Source organism: Dermochelys coriacea, chromosome 10 (assembly GCF_009764565.3).
Source record: "Dermochelys coriacea isolate rDerCor1 chromosome 10, rDerCor1.pri.v4, whole genome shotgun sequence".
In the NCBI taxonomy this organism is placed as follows: Eukaryota; Metazoa; Chordata; order Testudines; family Dermochelyidae; genus Dermochelys; species Dermochelys coriacea.
In genome coordinates, this window is record NC_050077.1 from 14,751,935 (window position 1) to 14,777,387 (window position 25,453).

Here is a 25,453-nt window from a genome sequence, read left to right on the forward strand (position 1 = left end):
AGATGAATTAAGTTTTTCTTTAATGATGCTGTCATGGTTCAAAAACAAAAAATGAAACAAAGTATGGCTCTGTATAATACTGTATGATAATTTCTTCATTCCACTACGCAATCTTGTTTTATTACTCATTAACTCCCTGTCCTCAGTGTAAATGCCATTCAGAAGCAATCACTGATTCCCTAACATATCTATGGAGAAATGGAAATTAGGTGTCTTACGTTTCTTCTGCAATGTAAGATCATCACCCTGAAGATATCATGTGTAGCAGTTTAATTTTGTTTTAATTTTAACATTGCCATGGCATTGGGAACCTTATTTGAACTTCCCTTGTAAATCACTGACAGCTAAGGATGTTATGCATCATTGCTTGAATTATACTGGTCATGTTCTTAAGGCCCATAAGTCGTGGGTTAGGAAAGGATCATAGGACTGGAAGTTTCAGAGTAGCAGCCGTGTTAGTCTGTATTCGCAAAAAGAAAAGGAGTACTTGTGGCACCTTAGAGACTAACAAATTTATTAGAGCATAAGCTTTCCTGAGCTACAGCTCACTTCATCGGATGCATTTGGTGGAAAAAACAGAGGAGAGATTTATATACACACACACAGAGAACATGAAACAATGGGTTTATCATACACACTGTAAGGAGAGTGATCACTTAAGATAAGCCATCACCAGCAGCAGGGGGGGGGAAAGGAGGAAAACCTTTCATGGTGACAAGCAAGGTAGGCTAATTCCAGCAGTTAACAAGAATATCAGAGGAACAGTGGGGGGTGGGGTGGGAGGGAGAAATACCATGGGGAAATAGTTTTACTTTGTGTAATGACTCATCCATTCCCAGTCTCTATTCAAGCCTAAGTTAATTGTATCCAGTTTGCAAATTAATTCCAATTCAGCAGTCTCTCGTTGGAGTCTGTTTTTGAAGCTTTTTTGTTGAAGTATAGCCACTCTTAGGTCTGTGATCGAGTGACCAGAGAGATTGAAGTGTTGAAGGGTTTTTGAATGTTATAATTCTTGACGTCTGATTTGTGTCCATTCATTCTTTTACGTAGAGACTGTCCAGTTTGGCCAATGTACATGGCAGAGGGGCATTGCTGGCACATGATAGCATATATCACATTGGTAGATGCGCAGGTGAACGAGCCTCTGATAGTGTGGCTGATGTGATTAGGCCCTATGATGGTATCCCCTGAATAGATATGTGGACAGAGTTGGCAACGGGCTTTGTTGCAAGGATAGGTTCCTGGGTTAGTGGTTCTGTTATGTGGTGTGTGGTTGCTGGTGAGTATTTGCTTCAGATTGGGGGGCTGTCTGTAAGCAAGGACTGGTCTGTCTCCCAAGATCTGTGAGAGTGATGGGTCGTCCTTCAGGATAGGTTGTAGATCCTTGATGATGCGTTGGAGAGGTTTTAGGACTGGAAGTTACTCTCCCCTCAATTCCCACCCCCCTGCATGGGACTTCAGGAACCTACAGAGCATATAGCACAACAGACATAATTAATATTTACTTCTCATAGCACCTGAAAAATCAAGGTTATAAATCAGTGGCCACTATGTGCCTAAGACTACTGGATACCTAGGGGGTCAGGGCAGATCATTTCCAGATCACAAGCTGACAGAACTGCCCCATCTTTTCTGTGTGTGTGGGTACAGGTGCAGTATATCATACAGCCCCAGGGTGAGAGAGTGCATAGCTTTGTGTTATGACACAGCTGTCGGGAGACTATAGAATTTAAGCTATTTGTATCATCACAGAAGAGTAAAAAAGTGACCTATTTTCTCATTTATCTCACTACAGTTGAGATATTACAAGGTGCTGATGGTAACACAGAGGAGTATGTCCTACTTTCAGGCTGGCAAAATGCAATGGTCAATGTGGTTTACATTTAAAAACAGAGCAAAATGTATTGTCCCTTCTTTTATATGAATGTGGTGGCCTGGAGGTACAATTAGCATATCAATGTCAGGACCTGTAAAAACCATTAAAAATTTCACTATACACCCATGCACTGTTGAATACCCTAAATATTAAATCCCTGATGTTTCATATGCCAGAGCCTAAAATTAGATTCCCATTTTCTATTGTTTTTAAAAATGTTTTCAGCACTGACTGGGTGCACTCCAGATTCTACGAAAGATTCTATGAACCTAGTTTTCAGAAGTGAAATCAACAGAAGTGACAAATGTTCAGGCCTTCTACATCTTAAATCTTGAAGTGCTAGGAAAGAGGATCCAAGAGGTTTAGAGAAGAAAGGGACTCATGTTCAACTGGCCACACCCATTCTGGATTGACTGCTGCTACCTAGGTTTCAGAGTAGCAGCCGTGTTAGTCTGTATTCTCAAAAAGAAAAGGAGTACTTGTGGCACCTTAGAGACTAACAAATTTATTAGAGCATAAGCTTTCGTGAGCTACAGCTCCGATGAAGTGAGCTGTAGCTCACGAAAGCTTATGCTCTAATAAATTTGTTAGTCTCTAAGGTGCCACAAGTACTCCTTTTCTTTTTGCTGCTACCTAATCACATTAAGTGGACCAAAGATCTTAAACTACTGCTGTAATAATAAAGCAATGCATTTCAGACTATGGGTTTTGGGGATGTGTGAGGAAAATGTAATTGCCTGTGGTGCACAAAGCTCAGTAAATTGTCAACTCAGTTGGATCTCTTCATCTGTGAGTGTCATGTTAACAGTTGACAATATGGCAATTCACCTTTTCAAACAAAGGTTACAAAGGAGGTTACTGAAATCAAGTGCAGGATGTTTTCCAACAAAGGGGTCAGTTGCAGGCTCTCTTAGTAGCAATAACAGCTATAGGGAAATATGGTGCTTAAAGGGGTATAGATAATGTAGTATATAAACACCATTCTCTTGTTAGAATAGAATACATTGGTCCGCACATTTTAAAAGGTTGCAACCCACCTTCCAAGTGTGAATACACAATTAACTGTGGGAAACAGAACCCAGGAATCCGCAGTCCCTTGCTCTACCACATGCTATGACCCCTGCACACACTGAAAAAACAAACTATGCAAACACATGCTTCAAAGGCAAAAACAAACAGCATGGTTGGTTTTCCATCATATTTTGGCTCCTGGAGTAATGGGATGGGTGGAATTAAATAGTCCTTGACCCTTTTAGACCCACTGAGCTAATCAGTGCACCATTACCTGTTTTCCTACCTATCAAGTTAGAGACAGAGGATTTTCTCTCTTACTAAGTGCTCTGTATGGACCTGATTCAGTTCCCATTGAGGTCACATACAGTGAAAAAGGATAATGTATTAGCAGCAGAGCTCTCCAGCTGCTTGCTGTTGCTCTGTCAGAATAAGATTACAGGCATGAGATTAATCGAGTTGTTAACAGGATAAAATCACATGTGTCATAACAACACTGAGATTATGCCTATTGTCTCATGAGACAGAGAAGAAATGGCTGCACATTTCTCCTTTCATTTTAAAGAATGAGGGAGCATTAATCTGCCAACAACTGCAGAACATAAAACAAAGTTATTGTCAGGCACCTGTCAGGCATAACAGTACAATGTGGATCAATAGAACCAGGTACACACACTCAGCTACTGTATAATATTCAGAATTTCCTTGGTTTATGTTGGCATGACAAAGATAATTTAGATCAAACCGTAACTCTCCTTAAAACTAGATGCCATTTCTCACCTCTTGTCAGCTGCATCCTTTACTGAATGTTTGTTTTATATTTACATTCCACATGTTGATATTTCATCATGATTCCAGGTAGCAGTGTGTTTAAAATACAACATTATACATCAGACTTTTATCAAACATGGCCAATTATGCAAATTCCCCCTACATTTATTTTTAGAGAAAAGGAAGATTGATTGCAGAGACATACCATTACAGAGACAGTGATTTAGGAGGGTATTTCAATTGCTAATGTGCTTCACAATGATGTGGGGTTTGTTTGTAAACTTCAGACCTAGAAAATTGAATGCTCTGTCAACACCAGATAATTATCACCTCCTATCCGAAATTCTAAACTTAATCGAAATGTTCTTTGCAATGGAGTCAACAAGTTGGCATGAGCCTTAAAGAGATTTTATTATGATGCTGTATATATGTATGTAAAAAGTAATTACAAATCAGAAAAGTAGTGGATACCTAAAGCAATTTCCCCACATTGCCTGGAATGCAATATAAAGTGATGACTACATCACATTTGATTGACTTTGGGGAGATTAGTGACTACATCAGAGGTTTCAATCTCATTTGGAGGTGAGGGCTGGATTCTGTGTTTAACTGTGGTCAGTGGGCTGGGATATAAATTCAGTACTTCATTACTCCTCTAAATTCACAGCAGTTCTCCCTCAGATGTCAGAGGAGTGTGGGGGGGGGGGGTCTGGGAGGGGTTGCATATGGATCAAAGGGAGACTATGACCATGTAAATAACTAAACTTTTATTTGTTCAGTATTTTGTCACATTCAGACAGATCTCTACCACTGCTTCTGCTCCTTGTCTATTTTTTATTCCTTCCTCATCCTCCTTTCATTGTTTCTCTCACTCTTCCTTTGCATGTCTCTGCTTTTCCTCTTGCAACAACTCCCAAGTTCCCACCCCTTCAGCACCTCATTCCCATTCCAACTGACATGCTAATCAGTGAGGGAATAGTTAAGGTTGATATCAAAGTATAATCACTGAGCTTTAGAGTCAACACCTCAATTAGATTAGTATGGGATGGGAAGGTTCATTGTTTCATGCTGCCTGTAGAATCAGGCACACATCATGACATCAATTCATACTCAATTCTCGTTGGAAGGTTGTCTCTGCAACCAGCAGGGCTAGAAACTTCACTTTCATTTTTAAATGAATACTGAGATTCTGCGTATGTCATGAAGACCACATAACTATATAATGTGAGCCAGGTCCGGCCCATGGTGATCACGTTTGACACCTGTGGCCTAGAAAGTGCCTGGAGGAGCATTTTGGAAACAGAGGTTCAATTATGATTCATAGGTGGAGAACAACATTTTGGGCCTTTTGTTCATTTTACAAACTGGCAATATCTAGAGTTAAGGGATATGTCTGAAGTCAATAGCTAGGACTTCTGACTCTTCTTTCCCTAATCTAATCACTTGACAACCCTCCTTCTCAGATGTTAAGAGTTAAAAATCTCACCAGGGAATTCTCTCACTTTCTTATCCCAAGTTTCAGAGTAGCAGCTGTGTTAGTCTGTATTCGCAAAAAGAAAAGGAGTACTTGTGGCACCTTAGAGACTAACAAATTTATTAGAGCATAAGCTTTCGTGAGCTACAGCTCACTTCATCGGATGCAGTGAGTTGTAGCTCACGAAAGCTTATAAATTTATTAGTCTCTAAGGTGCCACAATTACTCCTTTTCTTTCTTATCCCAAAATGCCATTCAATATGCTGTGCGCCAAAGTCAGGATTCAATTCCCTCCATGGAATCCCACATACAGGACTTGACCTTCTCCACTCTAGGGTTTTTCTGTTTACAGACACCAATCCTTCTCAAGTTCTGATGTCAGATTGCCAAAAAGAGCAATTTACAGAACCTCAGTAATGCTTTAGAGTTAAAATTATAAATATGGTTATGCATAAGGGTCATTGAAAATTTTCCATCAAAATGGTTTTTAAATGGACAATTGGTATTTTCCTTTTTTTTTTACATTAAAAGTCAAAATCCCATTTAGCCATTAAAAACAGTTTTGATGGAAAATTTTTAACAAGCCCTCATATACATACATAGTATTATAAATCTGCCCAGCTTTCCTTCAGCCTTCCAACAGGAGGCAAAGTGTCTGGATCTGCGCAGGGACTCTGGGGAGAGGTCAGAAGAGGCCATAAGGACCCTATGCTCCCTGTCATGATTTGATTGCCTCTCCTCACCAAGAGAGGAGACCAGGAGGTATTATGGGAGATGTAATATGACCAAAAAGCCCAGCCTACAAAAGAGAATGGTGAGAGCATGAATCACCCAATGACAAATCCCATGTGACATGAGGCATTTCAGCATCCAAATATCTTGGCTTTACGAAAATTCAAAATAGCATGGCTAGATAGCAGAAAGGAGGATCCTGAAAACTTTTTCCCATTGTAAAATGAGGTTACAGTACAGGAAAGGTTAAGAACCACTGTTACAGATCATATACCTTAAATAAGGGCATCATTACAGCAAAACCAAGCACAAGCAACAGCCATTTTTATCAAGCTATAACTTTGCTCCAAAAGCTGGTCTTGCCAAAAAGAACATGGAAGCCACAGAGCAAAGGAATGATGATATATTTCAGTATGTGCTTTGCAAACCTGTCAGAACATTCTGATCTAATATTGGAGTGTCCTCATCTCCCTTCTTGTTTTCCCCTCCAAAACTTGGACTATTATCCTGTCATATTTGCGGAAGCTCTGCTCCCACTGTAGGTACAATATTACTGAAGTATGTGCTTGTGTTCTAGGCTATATAGGAGAAAATAATAATTTGCCTTCTGTCTACCCCTAAGCTATTTACAGACTGATTTCCTGGGTTTGTGATGGATATTAGGACTATGACTTTACCAAAGGGGGTTGACTCTTTTTTACCTCCAATGGGTGCCTAACTCCCTTTGATGTTACCAGCCTAAATTACTATTTAAAATGGCCTTTTCAAACATTCTTTAAACAAAAATGACATAAGAAGCACAAACGATAACATGAAAATATGCCAAACACCGTACATCATTTAAAAACCTGAAACACGATGGAAATATGATTAACTGAATGGAACTCCTGGTTTTCTATATTCTTGTAGGCTTTTTGCTTTGTCTGACAGTCCCCAGGGCCTCTGCTAGTGAAAACATTGTCACTTAATGTACTTCTATTTCCAGGAGCTGCATACTGAAGCAGCCACGTATTCATTGCTGTTGTGATAAACACAGGTTTGAAAGTACCAAAAGCTGGGGACTTGTCTCTTTGATGCAACTCAGTTTTTGGTATCCAAAGGGCCATGTGGTAATCCTTAGGAACAGTAATAAAAGGAGCACGACGTTGGAGCTGAAGAGAGGGGGAATGGGGAGGGGGGAAACGACAACAACTGGCCATATATGTTTTCACTTGTAACAAATCCCCTCTTATATACTGCTGCTAGAAAAGATTCCTGAGCCAAAAGCTGACTCTGTAAGAGTCACATTCTAAGCAACTCTGCACTGTGTGAAAACACAAAGGGCTTCTTCACCATTTGTATTTCAGATGCGGTTGTGAGATAGGGTTTGCAGCAGCCTAAGTTTTAGTATGATGAACAAAACTGATTGGCCGGCGGCCGTCCTGCTTGGATGCTAGGCACAGCAGCTCATTAAGAGATCCAGCTCTCCTGTGCATAAGTATGAGAAACAAGAGCTACTGAGGGAGTCTTATACAGGGAGTGTCTAAAGTGTTCTCATAGCACATCAGCTTTCTTAGGATGCTGACCTGCCTTCTATTCTTCTCCCCACACCCATCCTCCACAATGGATTTGAAGGCACCACATCGGTTCATGCTGACAGTATATGCACTAGCATATATAGAGAAATCTCCAAAGGTCAAGGGGGGAAATGATGCCATGGAGAGAAGCTTACAGGCTGCTTCATCTCTCCCTGCAGCCTTGCCCCCACCCCTGCCCCGCCCCACACACACACCCCACAGAAATCAGACCATGCTTTTGCAACTCACAAGTTCTCCCCCATCTCGTCTTGCCAAGTCTTAGCTTACTATCTACAAATGGCTAACCAATACAATAGGTGTCATTTCCATAGATTTTAAAGAGTCAGATCCTCATTGGATGTATATTGGTTTAGCTCCATTCCTGGAGTTCAATGAACTTACAACAGTTGAGGATCCAGCCCATTGGCTTTATACAAAAACACTTAGTTTTCCTTTTTTGGGGGACTGATAGATTTCAGTTACATTACTTCAGGACTCTACATTCTGCTATGGGCTACTTTCATTCAACAAAATATACTTCAGAAATTGCATTGAAGTATAAGAACATAAGATAAATGCCCTCTTCCAATTACAGCTGAGAACCTGGCCCCATGAATTTAAATGTGTCATTGGAAAAAAATGCATATTTACAGAGCAAAGTCTAATGTGGCTCCCTTTAGAAGGTGACATTCCTCTTAGAAATGTATTTTTATTTTGGATTATAGACAAAATTTCTACAGCATTAATGTTCTCTAAAGATCTGGATTTCAAAAGGAAGAGCAATAATCCCAGTAGACTTCCAGGAGAGGCTTTTGTTTTATGCTGTCTCATCTCCTCTGGTAATCATTGGAATAGCTAGACACTTTTTAAAAACTATGTTGCATATACATCATACAGACTTTAACAAAGCCCACAAAGAATATTGATATTTAAGGGGGAGGATTAGAAGAATGAAGGATGCCTAGATGTAAGCAGCTATACATATCACTACTTATCTCAAAAATGAATTACAGTAATTACAGCAATAAATTTAATTTGCAAGACATAGCTACATATGTTAGACATACTGCTGCTGGATACTGCCTGAATCCAGAATATGTTAATATTACTTATTACTAAGTATTCCTGGATGATCTCTAGGGAAAGAGAGAAAAAAAATCCATCTTTCCAACAATATTGACAGAGGTTTTAAAAAAATATTATATGCATACAGCAGTAAGCAATCTAGTATGAAGCAAGACCTTATATATGTTATACTGATTGCAGCTAAGAATAACTTCCATATTCAAGAGAATTCTCCCCTCTGTGCTTATAAATAATGCAGAACCTTTGGTATCTTTGATTAACAGTGATGTTTCCACAGGAGGGTGAAGGGACATGTTGACCTACAGGATGGATATTATGACATCCACTTGCCTTATTGCTTATGAAAAATTTAGGCAGAAAGGGTATGTCTACATTGCAATAAAACACCCATGGCTGGCCCATATCAACTGACTTGGGCTTGCGGGGCTTGAGCTGAAGGGCTACAAAAAGCAGTGTAGTCATTTGGGCTTGGGCTAAAGCCCAAGCTCTGGAACTCCACAAGAAGGAAGAGTCCCATAGCCCAGGCTCCAGCCCAAGACCACACAACTACACTGCAATTTTATATAGCCCTGTAGCCCAAGCCCCCCAACCTGGAATCAGCTGACATGGGCCAGACACAGGTGTTTTATTGTAATGTAGACATACCCTCAAGCACTGATCCAACAAGGCACTTAATCATGTGCTTAACTTTAAGTGCATGAATTGTCCCACTCAGGACAATGACTAAATGTGCTTAAGGGATTTGCTGGATCAGGACTTTGGGTTCCATCCTGAACTTTTCCCCCATCATCCAGCCATATGAAGATGTGGATACTGCCGGATCCCTAGACTCCAAAGCTACCTTACACTCTTACAGTGATTTAAACTGAGGACAGCCCTTGCATATGTTTTACTGTCAATGGGACTTAGCAGGTATTCTGATTTTAAAAAAAAACACTAAAAGCTACTGCTGCTAGAACAAAAACATATTTGGGGCCAGATTCTCAGCTGTCACAAGTTGTCATAACTCCATTAACTTCAATTGTGCTATAATGACAAGTCACCCAAATTGAGGATCTGGCTCTTGGTATTTTTGTTAGTCAGCAATGGGTGAATGCAATTAAAGTTGTTTCACAGGGTACTGCTCACCCAGCTTCATTCATGCCCAAAGAAACCCACAGAGGAATGAAAATAAAAAGGGGTCTCCCAAAAAACAAAAGCTTAATTACCATTTACTCGCCTTTCCCCCAGATACCGTGTTTATTATTATGTGAAAAATATAGCTGAGAATTACCATAGAGAATTAGCACAGGTTTTTGAATAAGAGCAATTCATTAAGAGTTACACCCATTTAATCAGAGAACAGACTATCTTGTGACATATGTGAGCCAACCAAAACCACTCAAATTATATATATTCTATACTTGAAAATTTACAAATGAGTCACAGACCAAGAATTATTCACAGAAATTAGGTGTCAAATATTTTTTTAATAAATTCTAGAAAATCACCTTCTGTTTGCAATCTCTTCCTGAACCAAAGAGGAAAGAAACAAAGATCATTTACAGTGAATAATTTCCCCAGATCTGTTCGTCTTCTGTTATTAAAAAGGTACAATTTTACCTCTTTTATTTGCACATCCTTTGAAATGTCTAGCTTGTCCGGTTAACAAGCTCTGACCAATTAATAACTAGCGAAGAGTAGCCAAGCAGCCTTTGCACTGGGATTAACACCTAGTTCAGTGTTCTCAAACTTTTTCACGGACCACTTGAAAATTGCTGAGGGTCTCGGCAGACCACTTAATGATCTTTCCAAATATTGTTTGTACCGTTAGCTAACTATTGTAAAGCGCTTTGGATAAAAATGCTATATATAAAAAAAACCCTTCATAATTAACTTTTTTTGTTCTACAAATAAAAACACACTACTCATATTTTAATATCAGAAGTCTTACCTTTCTAATGCACCTTCTCCCCCACCGCAACAGCCCCAAGCTGAGGCAGGGAGGAAGGGGGGGGTGTCTCTCCCACACCAAAGAGATGAGACTGGGAAGGAGGGCTGTCTCCCTCAGGCAGCCGCAACCTTGGAGCTGGGGAAAGTCGCCTCTTTCTCTGGCCGCTGCAGCCCTGCAGGTCCCAAATTTCCCCCACCCCTTCTTCTCACGCCACTGCCCCCTCCCACTTATCCCCTATCCTCCCAAGGCCACCACCTCACATGTGCATCTTCTCCAGGGTCCAGGCTACTAATTAGTGGAGCCACGCCTGCGCGGCTCCACTAATTAGGTGGGTGGCGCTTTGTCTTGTGTGTGGCTGCCCAGGTGCGCACCTTAAAGGGGACTCTCTGTGAACCACCTGAATAGAGCTCGCAGACCACTGGTGGTCCATGGATCACAGTTTGAGAACCACTGACCTAGTTTATTAAGTTCTCTCACAACTGTCTTGGACAATCTGGGTCAGATATAATTAGTCCCTGATCCAGAGCACACAGTCCATTACAAGTGGTGGCAGACTGCATGTGGACGTGTCCAGTGTGAATTATACCTAGTTTATATAAACCTTGTTGGTTTTAATATTTACAGAAATATCAGATAGGGATGCTGTGAAACATTTATATCTATTGGGCTACATGCAAAAGGCTTTCTCAAGCTGCTTGGTAACAAAACTTTCTCAAGAGCCAATGAAGACAAGCAACCAGGCTGTTGAGACATCATGTGAATTTCTTAATCCAGCATTCTGGCCTGTGTCCTCTACAATGCAACAGTTGCAGAATTAGCCATAAAATCAACCCCCTGGTTCCCTATGCTCTAAAATCCAAGTACTTGTTGTTAAATTAAATATTTCTTATATATTATTATACCCTTAGTGTTGCAAAGAAAAATTGTTAAAAGATTAATCCAGTGTAGCCAATGTACAGTTGCCGATGGGGGTTAAGCAGAAAGCCTGAAACAACGTTTGCGAGGTGTGAACTATCCCGTTCAATGCAATGTGTTAACCCTGAAACCTATGATGACAATCCAAATGTTCACATCGTTTCTCTGTTAAACATTTTAGCAGAAACATCCAGGGAATGTGCTTATGCCACAATCCCAAACTGCCTGCTGACTCAGGATCATTGGGTTCAGGCAAAGGGGCTGTTTAATTGCAGTGTAGACATTCAGACCTGCTCTGAAGCTTGGGGTCTGAGACCCTGCTGGGGCAGGGGGGAGGGGGGGCAAGGGTCCCAGATGCCAGGCTATAGCCCAAGCCCAAATATTCAAACTGCAATTAAACAGCCCCTTAGCCCAAGCCCTACTCAGGTGGCACAGGCAAGCAGTGGGTGTCTAATTGCAGTATAGACATATTTGAAAGCAAGCGAGATTTAGGGTAAGCCCATTACTTCTTGTCCTACATGCAGTAGCATGGAGAACAATTGACTATAGTCCTCTTTCCAACAGCCCTTAACAGAGTTGAAGACTGTTATTGGGTCCCCTCTCAGTTTTCTTCTCTGAAGACTAGTTTTTTTAAAACCCTTCCTCAGAGGTCAGATTTCATAAACCTTTTATCATTTGTGTTGCTCTCCTCTGCAGTCACTCTAATTTGTCCACATTTTTCCTAAAGTGTGGCACCCAGAATTGGATACAGTACTTCAGCTGAGGCCTCATCAGTGCTGTGTAAAGCAGGACAATTACCTCCTGTGCTTTACATTTGACCCACCTATTAACACCCCCAAAATGACAGTATCTTTTTTTGCAGCTGCATCACATTGTTGAATCATATTCAATTTGTGATCCACTATAACCTCCAGATCCTTTTCAGCAGTACTACCACTTAGACAGTTATGCCCCATTTTGTAGCTGTGTGTTTGATTTTTCCTTCCTAAGTGAAGTACTTTGCACTTTTCTTTATTGAATTTCATCTGGAGAATTAGTTCATCAACAAGTTTTCAAGGTCCTTCTGAATTCTGATCCTGTCCTCCATAATGCTTGGAACCGCTCCCAGCTTGGTGTCATCTGTAAATTTTATAAGCATATTCTCTATCTCTACTTCATCCAAGTCATTAATGAAAATATTGATTAGTACCAAATGGAGAACTGACTACTACAAGACTCCACTAAATATGACCTCCTACTTTGACAGTGAACCCTTTATAACTACTCTTCGAGTATGGTCTTTCAATCAGTTGTGCACCCATCCTCTAGTAATTTCACCTAGACTGCATTCCCCTAGTTTGCATATGAGAAGGTCATGTGGGACTGTTTCAAAAGTCTTACTAAAAATCCAGTAGACGTGATATAGCTCGTTTCCCTCTTCCACTAGACCAATAACCCCGTCGAAGAAGGAAATTAGGTTGATTTTGCATGATTTGTTCTTGAGAAATCCATGCTGGCTCTTCCTTATAACCCAAATATCTTCTAGATGCTTACAAATTGATTGTTTAATCATTTATTCCAATATCTTTTGAAGTATTCAAGTTAGGCTGACTAGTCTATAAATTCCTGGGTTCTTCTTTGTTCCCCTTGTCAGAGATAAGTACTATGTTTGCCCTTCTTCGGTGCTCTGGGTTCTCTCCCATCCTCTATAAGTTCTTGAAGATAATTGCAAACTGTTCCACCAAGGTAACTGCCAAAAATCTTCTCTTTTCTCCTCACAATTTCTACAGCATAATGGAGTTGGGAGTCATCAGTAAATTAAAAAAAACCCTCCACTTTTTAATTTAAATGAAGTTGTTGCAGAATTTCTAGTCTGTCACCAGAGTGCCTTGGAAACCAGAGTGTCTTGCTGAAGAATTTAGGTCCCACTTTAACAGATAAAAGTATCTTGCATTAGATCAAAAGTATTCTTTGGAAATGGAGGGGAATTTATGTATTACCCCCATTTAAACATGAACATAAAAAAGGACATGAGCATTTAGCAAAAAGTGACATACATAATGGAAAAAATCACAGTTTGATATGAGAGCTAATCTAAGCAAGTCAGTTGTGGGATATGAAGAAATAAATTGTATTACTGTGAATTGCCTAAGAGGTATCACCCCTTGCGTTCATCTCCATAATAAGTAAAGACTCTCTACAAGACTTCTCCCAGCAAAGAGCCCCTGCCAAACAGATGGCTCTGAACTAGCATGTTGAAAGAGTCTTGTCTATGGACACAGAGGGCTTGATCCAAAACACATTGAAATCTATGGAAAGATTCCATTGGACTTTGGATCTGACCCATAGAGTCGGAGAGCAGAGAATCACTAAAAAGCTTTGCTATGATGAATGGTGTTAAATAAGGATATTGTTCAAAAGAATTAAAGATGCTGGACCTGATTAGGCTATCTGTCGAAGGTCTGCTCTTGTAAACCCTTATGCCTGTGAACATCTTTATTCATATGTGCAGTTTCACTAGCTATTTGTACATAAACGTCTGCAGGACTGGGCCCTGAGAGAGACATTACCAATGAATTAGATCATTCATAAAAAGATTTTAAATGCCTGTGCTTTTATAGAGAACCAAGCTTCTAATTGGTTTAGTCGTAGCGCACATCACCCAGTCTGAATGCAGTGAGTCTATCGGGCTATAGTAAGCAACTGTCATTCTCTGGCTTTAACCTTCATTGGATGAAACTATTCAATCTACATCAATTATTTGGCACAACAGCAATAAAGGTAGTATAATAGAACACTGGCACAGTAATATTCTACCCCATTATCATTTAAATGAAGTTATCCAGGTTAGCAACCCAACACTCCCTTTGCTATTGTTCTAACCTATATTACTTTACGTTTTGTCAGTATGTTCTTAAAGCAATATCCAGCTCCTTCCATAGCAGCATCCCTGGTGACTCAGTTTCATAATGTTATCATTGCATTTCATACCTATGCAGTTTCGAAGGTGTAGAATTCAAGTTAATTCTGTCTCCTCCTGGGGAGTAAATATTAGAACTAAAGAATCCTTGGTGTGACTCCTGCATCTGCTCCATTTCACAGTGTTTATCAGCAGTTCATCTGCTCACCCTTATGGACGGTCTCCTTTTTTATACGGAATTACTCAATGTTGGAGATCCATGCACTGGCACATTCCATACACTCTAGTTGGGGATGAAATAATTAGACATGTGCACCAAATTTATGCTTTTGGAGCCCTGAGTGAATGGCCTCCAATAGTTTCAATTTTAGTACACTAATTTATGATAAGGATGTTGGAGGACTGAAAATGTCAATTTTGAGGGGTAATTGGGCAGTGTTTATAAACTCTATTATTTTAAAGCAAAAACAGGTTAACATAACTGTGTTACCAAAGCAGGGCTAGTTGCCACTTTGACCATTTATATATCATACCTGTCCGACACCCTTTATCTGTTTGTCTGTCTTTGACCTGAGGGCACCTCAGAGCAGAATACCACTATCTTCTTTTCACTTTGGAAAATCCTACCTTACTATAAAGGTTTCTGGGAAAATGAATATTAACCTGGTTCTACTGAGGAAAGAAAATTAATTCTTCCATAACCTCTGCAGCACAATTTGACCTCCGTTGCTCAAATGCTGCCTTGGAGAAGAATTTGCCTCATTTTTACTGATGATATTTGTGAATGTTAAGATGGTTTTAGTGTATGAATCTGTTTACCTATTGGCCTTCTTGTTACTCAGCCAATTAAATGTTTTTCTGCTCTCTCCCACTCTTGATTCCCCTCACTCAGTCTGAAACCACCAGTCACATATAACCAGTCCCAAATTACACCAAAACTTGTAAAGTGCCCACAAGATAATTAACTTGGAACACCAGTGAAAATAATTTTTCTTAAAGCTTTAGCTGGATGGTCTGAAGATGAAAGAACAGAGTTCTGTCTTCTAATTCTCCTACAGCCAGCAAATACACTGCCCAAGAACAGATCTTATATTTTCTAATTCTTACCTTGGCCAAGTACAGTGTCGAATGGGTTATCCTCATGATAACCTCTAGCAGAATTTCTGACTCTAATGTTTGCTCCTCAAGTCCCCTCCTAAAAGAGATTTAAACTAATGAAAGTCAACAGGGTTAGAAATTATTATTATTATTATTATTATTATTAGAATTGTGGAAATGCCTATGAGCCCTGGTCATGGACCTGCACCCCACTGTGCCAGGCACTGTACAAACACAGAACTAAAAGATGGCCCCTACTCCAAAGATTTTACTGCTTCTTCCACATTTCCCTGCTTTACACAATGTCATGGAGCTTTGAGGGGGTAGGGCTGCTTTTATAATCTACTTTTTAGCTGTGCACCATCACAGTGAAAGAGAAAAGTGATGGAAAGGGTCAATGTGTTCCTCAAATCATAGGTGGCATCTCATACTGTGTTCATATTTCTGGCATTTGGACCTTGATCCAACTCATGTAGTTCAATGGGAAACCTGCTGGATCACACCCATGGTCTCACATTGTTTGATCTTGGTGTCAGATGTTACTCATGTAACAATATTGTTGTCTGGACTGAAAGCTCTTCAGGGCAGAGATTGTGTCTAATGATGTATTTGTACAGTGTCTAGCAATTGGGGCCCTGATCTTGGTTTGGGCCTCTAAGTACTACAACAACATCATCATCATCAACATTCAGAGTTCATCATCTTTCTTTGATATCAGACTTATTCAAGAAAAGGGCATTTTTTATTCTGACACTAAAAATTTTAGATTTCTTACCCCACAAAAAATGATTGACTATTCAACCCATGGATGAAAAGAATTAAATATGCACAATGCTTTGACTAGATACATGCACCATCTATGGATTATGCAGTATGTTAATTCCTTTCCAAAGAAGTTCAGTAGATGCTCTCACAGTCTATATACCTGGAAACACTTTGTTACACCGATTGTAACAGTTTCAGTTAGGTCTTGAAAAATTGTAAAACAAATCAACATTAATAGCAGCTTGTCTTATCAAACTGCCAGCCTGAGGACTCAAATCAGAATTAAACAGTCTATTATTCTCCGGCTAACTTTACAAATTAGGAATGCAGCAAAATGGAGGAAAACTTGTGATTTTTTTCCCCTAATCTGGTCTCTATTTTGTCTTTAAAATAAACCAGTTCTTCATGCTAATTTGTCATTGTATGTTTTGAAAATGCTTTAGAGTCAAGAAAGCCAAACACTGCTGCAAAATATGAAGGCATTGTTTTGTAGAAGTAAACTCTACATCAAGTTCTGTACAGATTTAGATGAAATGGGCCTGATTCCATGTTAGTTTCTAGGCTTGTAGTGGTATAATTGAAAGAACTCATTCATTAAATAACAGGAAGCCTGTTACGCAACTGCATCTTGTTTCAGGTCTCAAATAACTGAATGCTTGACAAAGACAGGAAACTTCATGTTTTGGAGATTGATATAATGACCCAAATTCGAGGTGGGGAGGTAAGAGATTTCATAAATAGATCTGAGAGCAGGATGCTTTCCCAATATGCCCAACTGTCAAAATCCACACATTATATATTGTCCAAATTCACACCCTTCCAGCTGTTTGGCTTTATGAACAGAGAAAACAATAATATAAAGTTCAGCTCAAATGATCTCTTTAGGCTTGGCCGCTCCTAGAGCTCTTCCCTCAGGACTGCTCAGCTCCCAACCAAGATAATCACTGAAGAGCCACTCTCACCTTTCTTATTTCTGGGCAAGAAAACAAGCAACCAGCATTAATGAATCAATAGAACCTACACTTTCTCTGCTCGATCAGCATCTGCTGACAAGATCATCCTGCAAAAACATTTGTTTTTTTGCAGTACTTTTTTTAAGTAGGGGGTCTATAATAAATAACTAACAATTCTTGAAACATATACAAACTACTATCAATCATTACAACACTCTTCGTATAAACTGCAGGCAGGTTAGTGGCTATGCTGATTAGGTATTTTGAGCATCATTGTAACAAGGAATATACAAAAATCATGAAATATGATATACAGTGCATGAAAATATTGACTCACAGAGCATTAGTAACCAATGTCTAATCTAGCTAAAGAATAAGCAGCTGTATTGCTTTAACACTGAGCATTTTTAAAGTCAGCATTTAGTCTGTTGCCTGAAAAGACTTGGAGCCAGTCCTTGTCCAACAGAATGGTAAAGCTTTTCAAATTTAAATTAAAAGGGGAGGGAGCCACCAGAACCTAGAAATGTTTTTCAAGTATAATTTAATGCAACAAAAAACCCAGAAATCAGAAATAAAGGTTCTTTTCAAAGATTCACCTGTCATATCTACCATTGATTTTCAAAAGCAGTTTGCTAACCAGCCAGTGTTTTCTGATCATGTTCTCTATGCTCACAATGAGATCATGACAGATACCCAAATTAATTTTTTTATCCAGCAGAAACCACCACACACTCACCCCCAAATTGCTAATACTAATGCCATCTTGCTGGTGGTAGCCAGATGCTCTTATCTGATGATAGTTGACAGGCAATAGAAGAGCCCACATCATTAAAATCAGAGCTGACTATTGGCTTGGAGAAACTGACTTTTGTTTCAATTACAGTACTACTAAAAATACATGAAAAGTGAGAAGAGGAAAAGTGGTCTGCCTGTCACATAGCAGACAGTTCATTATGGGATACAAGATTGATAGCACCTGCTAAACTTTCTGAAAAGGTGTCATTTTAATTTAAGCTATTACAAATGTACTTTTTAAAAATAATTTCTAGCAAATAAATACTTACTTTTTCCTCCCTTTTGCTGAGAACTGTCCTCACTGTTTATTATAATCAAGATTCCACCGCCTTCTATATTAGTTGGTTCCTGGTTTGGATAATGAGCATATTGATGGCTTTTGTTGACTCTGCAGTGAATCACTGGGTTTTAGAGTTCTAAAAGAAACAGCTGGTAGTTATTCCACAGCAGGGAATTCATCTATGATATCCACAGCATCACATCCCTCTAGCAAGCACAAACTCCAAACAAACAGTATATCAAAGACTTTAGGGAGGCTGAAGATAATTTGTGCTGCTTCAAATTCTCAATGATAAGTCTCTGGCAATTATTTTTGTATAGAAGAATAAAAGTTTTATAGTAATTAGGTTGTACTAATAGGCTGAAAAGTATGAGTGGAGAGAAAACAGAATAAGGTAGCCTCCTGACTGTCTCTCTCCACACACACACACACACCTTTTCTCCACAAGGGCTACAATTTGTAGGGTCTCCCCAAGCCCTGAAGCTTTTAATGTTTAATTTTGTACTGGCATTTTAGCTTCCTGTAGGAGGTTCAGTATGTGATAGGAATTTCAGCAGTGAAAATTGCCAAAACAAAAAAAAACAAAAAAACCCCCACCCAACAGTGCTATTATTGTCTAACAAACAAGATGCCCCATCACCCAGATAGCTCCTCTGAATGATATGAATGTCCCACAAGAGTCCAATTCAGAATAATTTCTAGATGATATTTGTATTTCCCCATCAATGAAATTTTAAAAATAAATCTTGATTTTTCTTCTTTTTAAGCAAGACACATTTAATTTAATGTAATTAAAAATCACTCTGCAGCCAAGAGATTTTAGCAGCAAAGACTTCCTTGGTGAGGTTAGTAAAATAGTGACACGCAAAACCAAGTTAAGAAACATGGTAATTAATGGTCTAAAGATCAGAACAAGAACCAGTCACACAAGTACTCAGTGCTACCTCAATGTCCTGGCCTACCATGTCCAATGTCCCATCTCCTGCCAAGACAATCCCTAATGCTTCAGAGAAAGATGTACTTGTGGCACCTTAGAGACTAACAAATTTGAGCATAAGCTTTCGTGAGCTACAGCATCCGATGCATCTGATGAAGTGAGCTGTAGCTCACGAAAGCTTATGCTCAAATAAATTTGTTAGTCTCTAAGGTGCCACAAGTACTCCTTTTCTTTTTGCAAATACAGACTAACACGGCTGCTACTCTGAAACCTGTCAGAGGAAGATGATTATCCCATACCCCATATGGTGCAGGGAGCGAAAATCCCTTCCTGATCCTTGCAGGCGGCTGGCTGAAACCCTGAAGCATGAACTGTTAGGAATATAAGACAAACTGGAAGTGAGTCCCTCAGCTGTTGAGCCCTGCCTCCTACCATCACAGCAATCCTGTCAGACAATCACACTCCTAAATTTGTCGAGCTCTCTCTTAAGACTAATTAAGTTGTTTGCCCCCACAACTCCTATTGGGGGGTTGCTCCAAAACCTGACTCCTGCAATGGTTAGAAACCTTCTTCTAATTTCCAGCTTCAGTTTGTTCATGGCCAGCTTATACCCATTTGTTTTTATGCCAACATTTCCCTTTAATCTAAATTGCTCTTCACCTTGCCTGGTAAGTAAATGATCCAAGTATGTTTTGTTAGGCAGCACTCATCATTTTGATACTGTTTGGTCATTTACCAGCTAACTTGCTTTATTTGGCCTCCCAGACATGAGTGGGAATTGTGGCTCTTATACCTATGCCCATGGAATCTCAGATATTAAGGAGTCCATAGCTAAGTGAGTCCTAGACACAGGCTTAAGCACATCCAGATGGGCCAGATACAGAAATCCCAGCATTCGGGGATGGGGAGTTTTTTGCCTACAAGGCTTTGTTTCAGAATCATCTCTCATTATTTGTACTATAGCAGGACATGTCCAAAACACTTCCTTCTTTTGTCTTCGTCACTAAAACAACACATTGGTTTGTGATGTAACAATGTTGTTGCTGTTGTATTTGTAAGAAGAGGGTTGCCCTGAGACACCTTTTGCTTCATGTCATGCTGGTCTAACAATGCTTGCAAACTCCACGTCAGTTCTAACTGAAGATAGTGAGCCTCAAAAGAAGATATAGGCTTGACCTGAAACATGACTCCATCTCCCCTGGCCCACCCATATTGACCAGTATTGTTAGCCATTTCCAAGAAGCAAGCTGCACTCCTTCAAAGGCTGCAGTAACTTACCTCCCTGCAGGAGCAAGAAGGGGGCATGGAAGGAGTGCAAGCGCAAAATCAGAAGCTGTGGCCAACTTCAGTTAAAAAAAAAACAAAAAACCCTGAGCACTCCAAATTTTCAAAATCTTCCCCACGATACCAACCATCAATAAATAGCGAGATGAATTCTCAAGTTTATATGTGCAGAAGCTAGAAAAAAAGTCTAGAATGTTACACACAACTCAGGGTATGTCTACACAGGGTTGAAAGACCTGTGACATGGCCTGGCTGGTCTGGATCAGCTGACTCTGGTTCATGGGGCTCAGGCTGTGGGGCTTTAAAAAAAATATATATCACTGTGTAGACATTTAGGCTCCAATTGAAGCCTGAGCTCTGGACCTTCCCCCCCTCCCCCACGCAGGTGAAAGGTTTTTCTCAGCAAGTTTTCAGCCCCGGAGCCCAAGCCCCACAAGCCTGAGTCAGATGACCCTGGCCAGCTGTGGATTTTTTATCCCTGTGTAGATATACCCTGAGAGGTTCAGCTAACTCTAAATGTATAACACACAAGTGGGAGAGGATTCCAAACCGCAGTATGACTTGATCACTGCTTTATAACTACACATCAAATTAGCAGAACTGGATGGTGCGAAGTTTTGTGCTACAGTAGATCAAGCCAAGCTCTGACATGAACATTTAATGTCTGATGGGTTTGATTTTGTATGCTTTCGGCATTACTTTGTTATTTGTATTTGATGGACTCTATACATGTTTCACAGAAGAATGGGACATTTCTCAGAGAAAGAAAAAATGTGGTCTCACATAACATAATCTAAACTCTGACATGGCTTTCAGCACACAGGGATTATACACTGTCTTGTTCAGTACTTTGGAAGATTACAGGCATTTTAGCTCTCTGGCATATCTCTAACCTGCTAAGTGCTCTCTTGGAATATATTCATTTTCTGAAGTCCCACTTCTTGAAGGGTGTGATGCAATTCTCATTGAGGTTTTTCCATTGATTTCAAAGCTAGCTGGACTGGGTTTATGTGTAGGAGTTAGAGGGATAATGTCCCCATGCTAGATAGTGCCTCTCAATTGCCATTATGACACTTGGAAATTCGTATAGTTTCAAAGGTGATATAAAATCATGGCAACACCTATGAGCTTGGTGTGCAATAAGCAACTGGCATATCTGATAGGAATTGAGTTCTTCTCCGTTAGCCTGCCTGTAGTTTAAATAACCTGCACATGAAGAAATATCCCTGCAATTTTTACATATTCTTTTAGTGTAGTGACCACACACATACACACACACCCAACAGGGTTGTTTTTTTAATTTATTTATTTAATCTTTGGGCTCTTCTGACTGTAGCATAGCACCTTTTGACAAAGAGGTATCTACAGGAACAAAGGAGAAATTATGCAGGCTTGAAGAAAACTGCCTTGTATGCGGACACTTAACTGCAACTGAAAACCACTATTGGGAGCTTTGAATAGAGAACTATAGGCAATACCCCAGGAGAAAAGCATTCTTCAACAAATTACACCACAGCAGCAAATTTACAACAAAGTTATAACATGGTCCTTTGTCATACATCAGCAGAGCTCAGAATAGAAGGATAACATTTGGGATTTTGTTCTGATTTCCCACACTGACAATGTCTGGAGGTACAGCGTAATAACTTTGAATCTACTCATCCATTCCCAGCTTACGGCTATTCTCCTACAATGCTGTTTTTATAGTGACACTAAAGGCTCCATGTACTAGCAGTTTGCACTAGTGTTGACATTTTATTGTCAAGTCAAAAATGCTGATGCACAAAATTACTGTAAATTTAGCACTTGTTAAATTGACACAGCCCTTTCTGCAACAGCTCCAGTGCTCTAGACTGGGGAAATTGAAAGATGTAAATCAATCAGACCTGGCACATATTAAGCACCCATCTGACTGCAGCAGTGATTAACTATATCCCCAGCATATGGGTTTGCATCATCCATTTCTAGAATGAGTCATAGAACTCCATGCTATAACTGTTCCATATGAAGCAGATGTACGATTAGGACCTCAGTGTGCAAGTTTACTCCTTTTCCCTTTTAAAGGGAAAGCTCCTATTTATCATGGGCCAGATTATGAATACATTACTCACATTAGTAGTTCATTTGACTTCAATGGGATTACCTGGGTGAGTGAAGCTGGTATGAGGGGTTCACAATCTGATCCTTTGAAAGGTATTCTGATCCAATTGCACTGAAGGGGTTGTCAGCTAAGATCAGGGAAGCAGAGAATGTTTTCACCTAAAACAAGCAGACAGTTTCCTGAAAGATTATTTTGTTGTCTCATGGGTCAGATTATCAATGTGCCCATTCCCTTCATAGATCTAAAAGTTATGTAGAAATGTGTTAACTATAGTAAGTAGAATAGATTATAAAAAGGGGGGAGGGGCATTTTCATTATTTTGGTTTGGTTTGTTTTTTTACATATGGAAACAATTCCCCCTTTTTGAAATTCAATTTTTTTTTAAAAATGCTACAAGTTCCAAAGTAGGTTACAGAGTCAGGGGAGGGGCCTGCAAAAAAAGATTCATTATACATTTTCCACACACACACCCTTTTCTCCCCCCTTCAAAAATTTTGAAATATTTTAACTAGCTGTAAAAGTGATAAAGAATTATGAAGGGGGAAACAGACAAAAGCGCAACAGAATAGATTGAATTAAATAGGTAAGATACCAAGTGCCTCTAAGGCACTAATAATGAAGCAGCAAAAAGCTAATCAAAAATAGCCCAGCAAAGAAACAAGAAAAGCCTGATTTCTTTAAAGCTAGGTTAATACTACCAGAGACAGAGATATAGGAGTAAACTTTAGAAAAACAGACATAGAAACCAGAAGAAAAAAAAAAGAAGTAGTACAAGAAAATGTGTCAACAGCTAAACAACTAATATTCTCCATGTCCATTTTAGAGGAAAGAATTAAAAATTTATGTGGCAAGGTTAATAACTTCGTTGCTGACCAAATGAGATCAGATGAGAACACCCGATAGTTGCTGGGGGGTGGGAGAGGAGAAGGTTAGGGAACAACAGAATTACATACCAAAATAATACACTAGTTTTTCATCTAATCTTGGAAACATGTCTGAAACAACTTGACAATTATCTGCTGTCAAAAACATCAGAATTACGGGAGGGGTCTCTGCAGGCAAAGAATCACTTGACTCTGTTCAGTTTGCTGAGAGTTTCTGCCTACACTGCTGGAGTCAAAAAATAAATGTATTTAAGTGGAGAAGGGCTACAGGTTCTCCTCAAGGCATAAGATGCTGATTAGATACTTCAGTGAAGAGAAGTCTAGAAGTACCTGAGCTAAATTAGATGAGATAAAATACATAAAAGTAACAATGGCACATCAATATTATTTTTATCTGTTACAAGATAAGGAAATTAACAAATATTAAAGATCTGTTTCTTGGAGGTAGAAAAATTCTAGCCTTTCCTGACCTTTACCCATACACAAAGATCAGAAAACAGAGGGTAAAGACACTCCTTTGCAATTTCCAGCCAAACAGCATGTGCAACACAAATGGAAAATGTTCAACTTCTTTGTTATCAAATCAGCACTCTCATCTGCTTAATAAACTCCAGGAAAAGCATACAAAGATTTAGAAAGACATGAACCAAGACTGAGCACCATGGTAAAATACTGGCTTTTCTTCATTTATTTTACTGCCTGTTTCTCTGCTGTGTTCTCAGTGTTTGTTTGTTTTAAATGTAGGTATAATCACTTAGGGTAGACTGTGATTTGGACTACGGAGGGGGTGAGGGGAGAGAACAATCCCCTATGCTCCAGTGCAGGCTATGGAACCCTTGAATTTGGAGCTGAGAATGGGCGACCAAGGATGGATCACTTGGTGATTACCTGTTCTGTTCATTCCCTCTTGGGCCCCTGGCATTGGCCAATGTCAGAGGACAGGATACTGGGCTGGATGGACCTTTGGTCTGACCCACGATGGCCGTTCTTATTTTATGTTCTTAAGTGTAACCCACTGCTAAGTGGCAAAGAGTCCTGTGGCACCTTATAGACTAACAGATGTATAGGAGCATAAGCTTTCGTGGGTGAATACCCACTTCGTCGGGTGCATGTAGTGGAAATTTCCAGAGGCAGGTATAAATTCGCAAGCAAGAATCAGGCTAGGGATAATGAAATTAGTTCAATCAGAGAGGATGAAGCCCTCTTCTAGCAGTTGAGGTGTGAACACCCAGGGAGGAGAAACTGCTTTTGTAGTTGACTAGCCATTCACCGTCTTTGTTTGATCCTGAGCTGATGGTGTCAAATTTGCAAATGAACTGTGAATGGCTAGCCAACTACAGGTTTCAGAGTAGCAGCCTTGTTAGTCTGTATTCGCAAAAAGAAAAGGAGTACTTGTGGCACCTTAGAGACTAACAAATTTATTAGAGCATAAGCTTTCGTGAGCTACAGCTCACTTCATCGGATGCATTTGGTGGAAAAAACAGAGGAGAGATTTATATACACACACACAGAGAACATGAAACAATGGGTTTATCATACACACTGTAAGGAGAGTGATCACTTAAGATAAGCCATCACCAACAGCAGGGGGGGGAAGGAGGAAAACCTTTCATGGTGACAAGCAGGTAGGCTAATTCCAGCAGTTAACAAGAATATAGCTCACGAAAGCTTATGCTCTAATAAATTTGTTAGTCTCCAAGGTGCCACAAGTACTCCTTTTCTATTTCCCCATGGTATTTCTCCCTCCCACCCCACCCCCCACTGTTCCTCTGATATTCTTGTTAACTGCTGGAATTAGCCTACCTGCTTGTCACCATGAAAGGTTTTCCTCCTTCCCCCCCCTGCTGTTGGTGATGGCTTATCTTAAGTGATCACTCTCCTTACAGTGTGTATGATAAACCCATTGTTTCATGTTCTCTCTGTGTGTGTATATAAATCTCTCCTCTGTTTTTTCCACCAAATGCATCCGATGAAGTGAGCTGTAGCTCACGAAAGCTTATGCTCTAATAAATTTGTTAGTCTCTAAGGTGCCACAAGTACTCCTTTTCTTTTAGCCAACTACAAAAGCAGTTTCTCCTCCCTTGATGTTCAGACCTCAACTTC

General features: G+C 39.7%; 1 long non-coding RNA gene across 2 annotated transcripts; it reads right to left on the reverse strand.

Annotated features, from left to right (window-relative positions):
• Nucleotides 1-1,347: 1,347 nt before the first annotated feature.
• LOC119862016 lies at nucleotides 1,348-24,685 on the reverse strand. 2 transcript variants are annotated; one of them, XR_005295120.2, is made up of 4 exons: nucleotides 22,509-24,685; nucleotides 18,134-18,280; nucleotides 15,361-15,448; nucleotides 1,348-1,465 (listed from the first exon to the last, which is right to left on the reverse strand). It is a non-coding gene; the product is annotated as an uncharacterized LOC119862016 (long non-coding RNA). The 2 variants fall into 2 exon arrangements; XR_005295119.2 differs by lacking the exon at nucleotides 1,348-1,465 and adding an exon at nucleotides 14,245-14,536.
• Nucleotides 24,686-25,453: the final 768 nt, after the last annotated feature.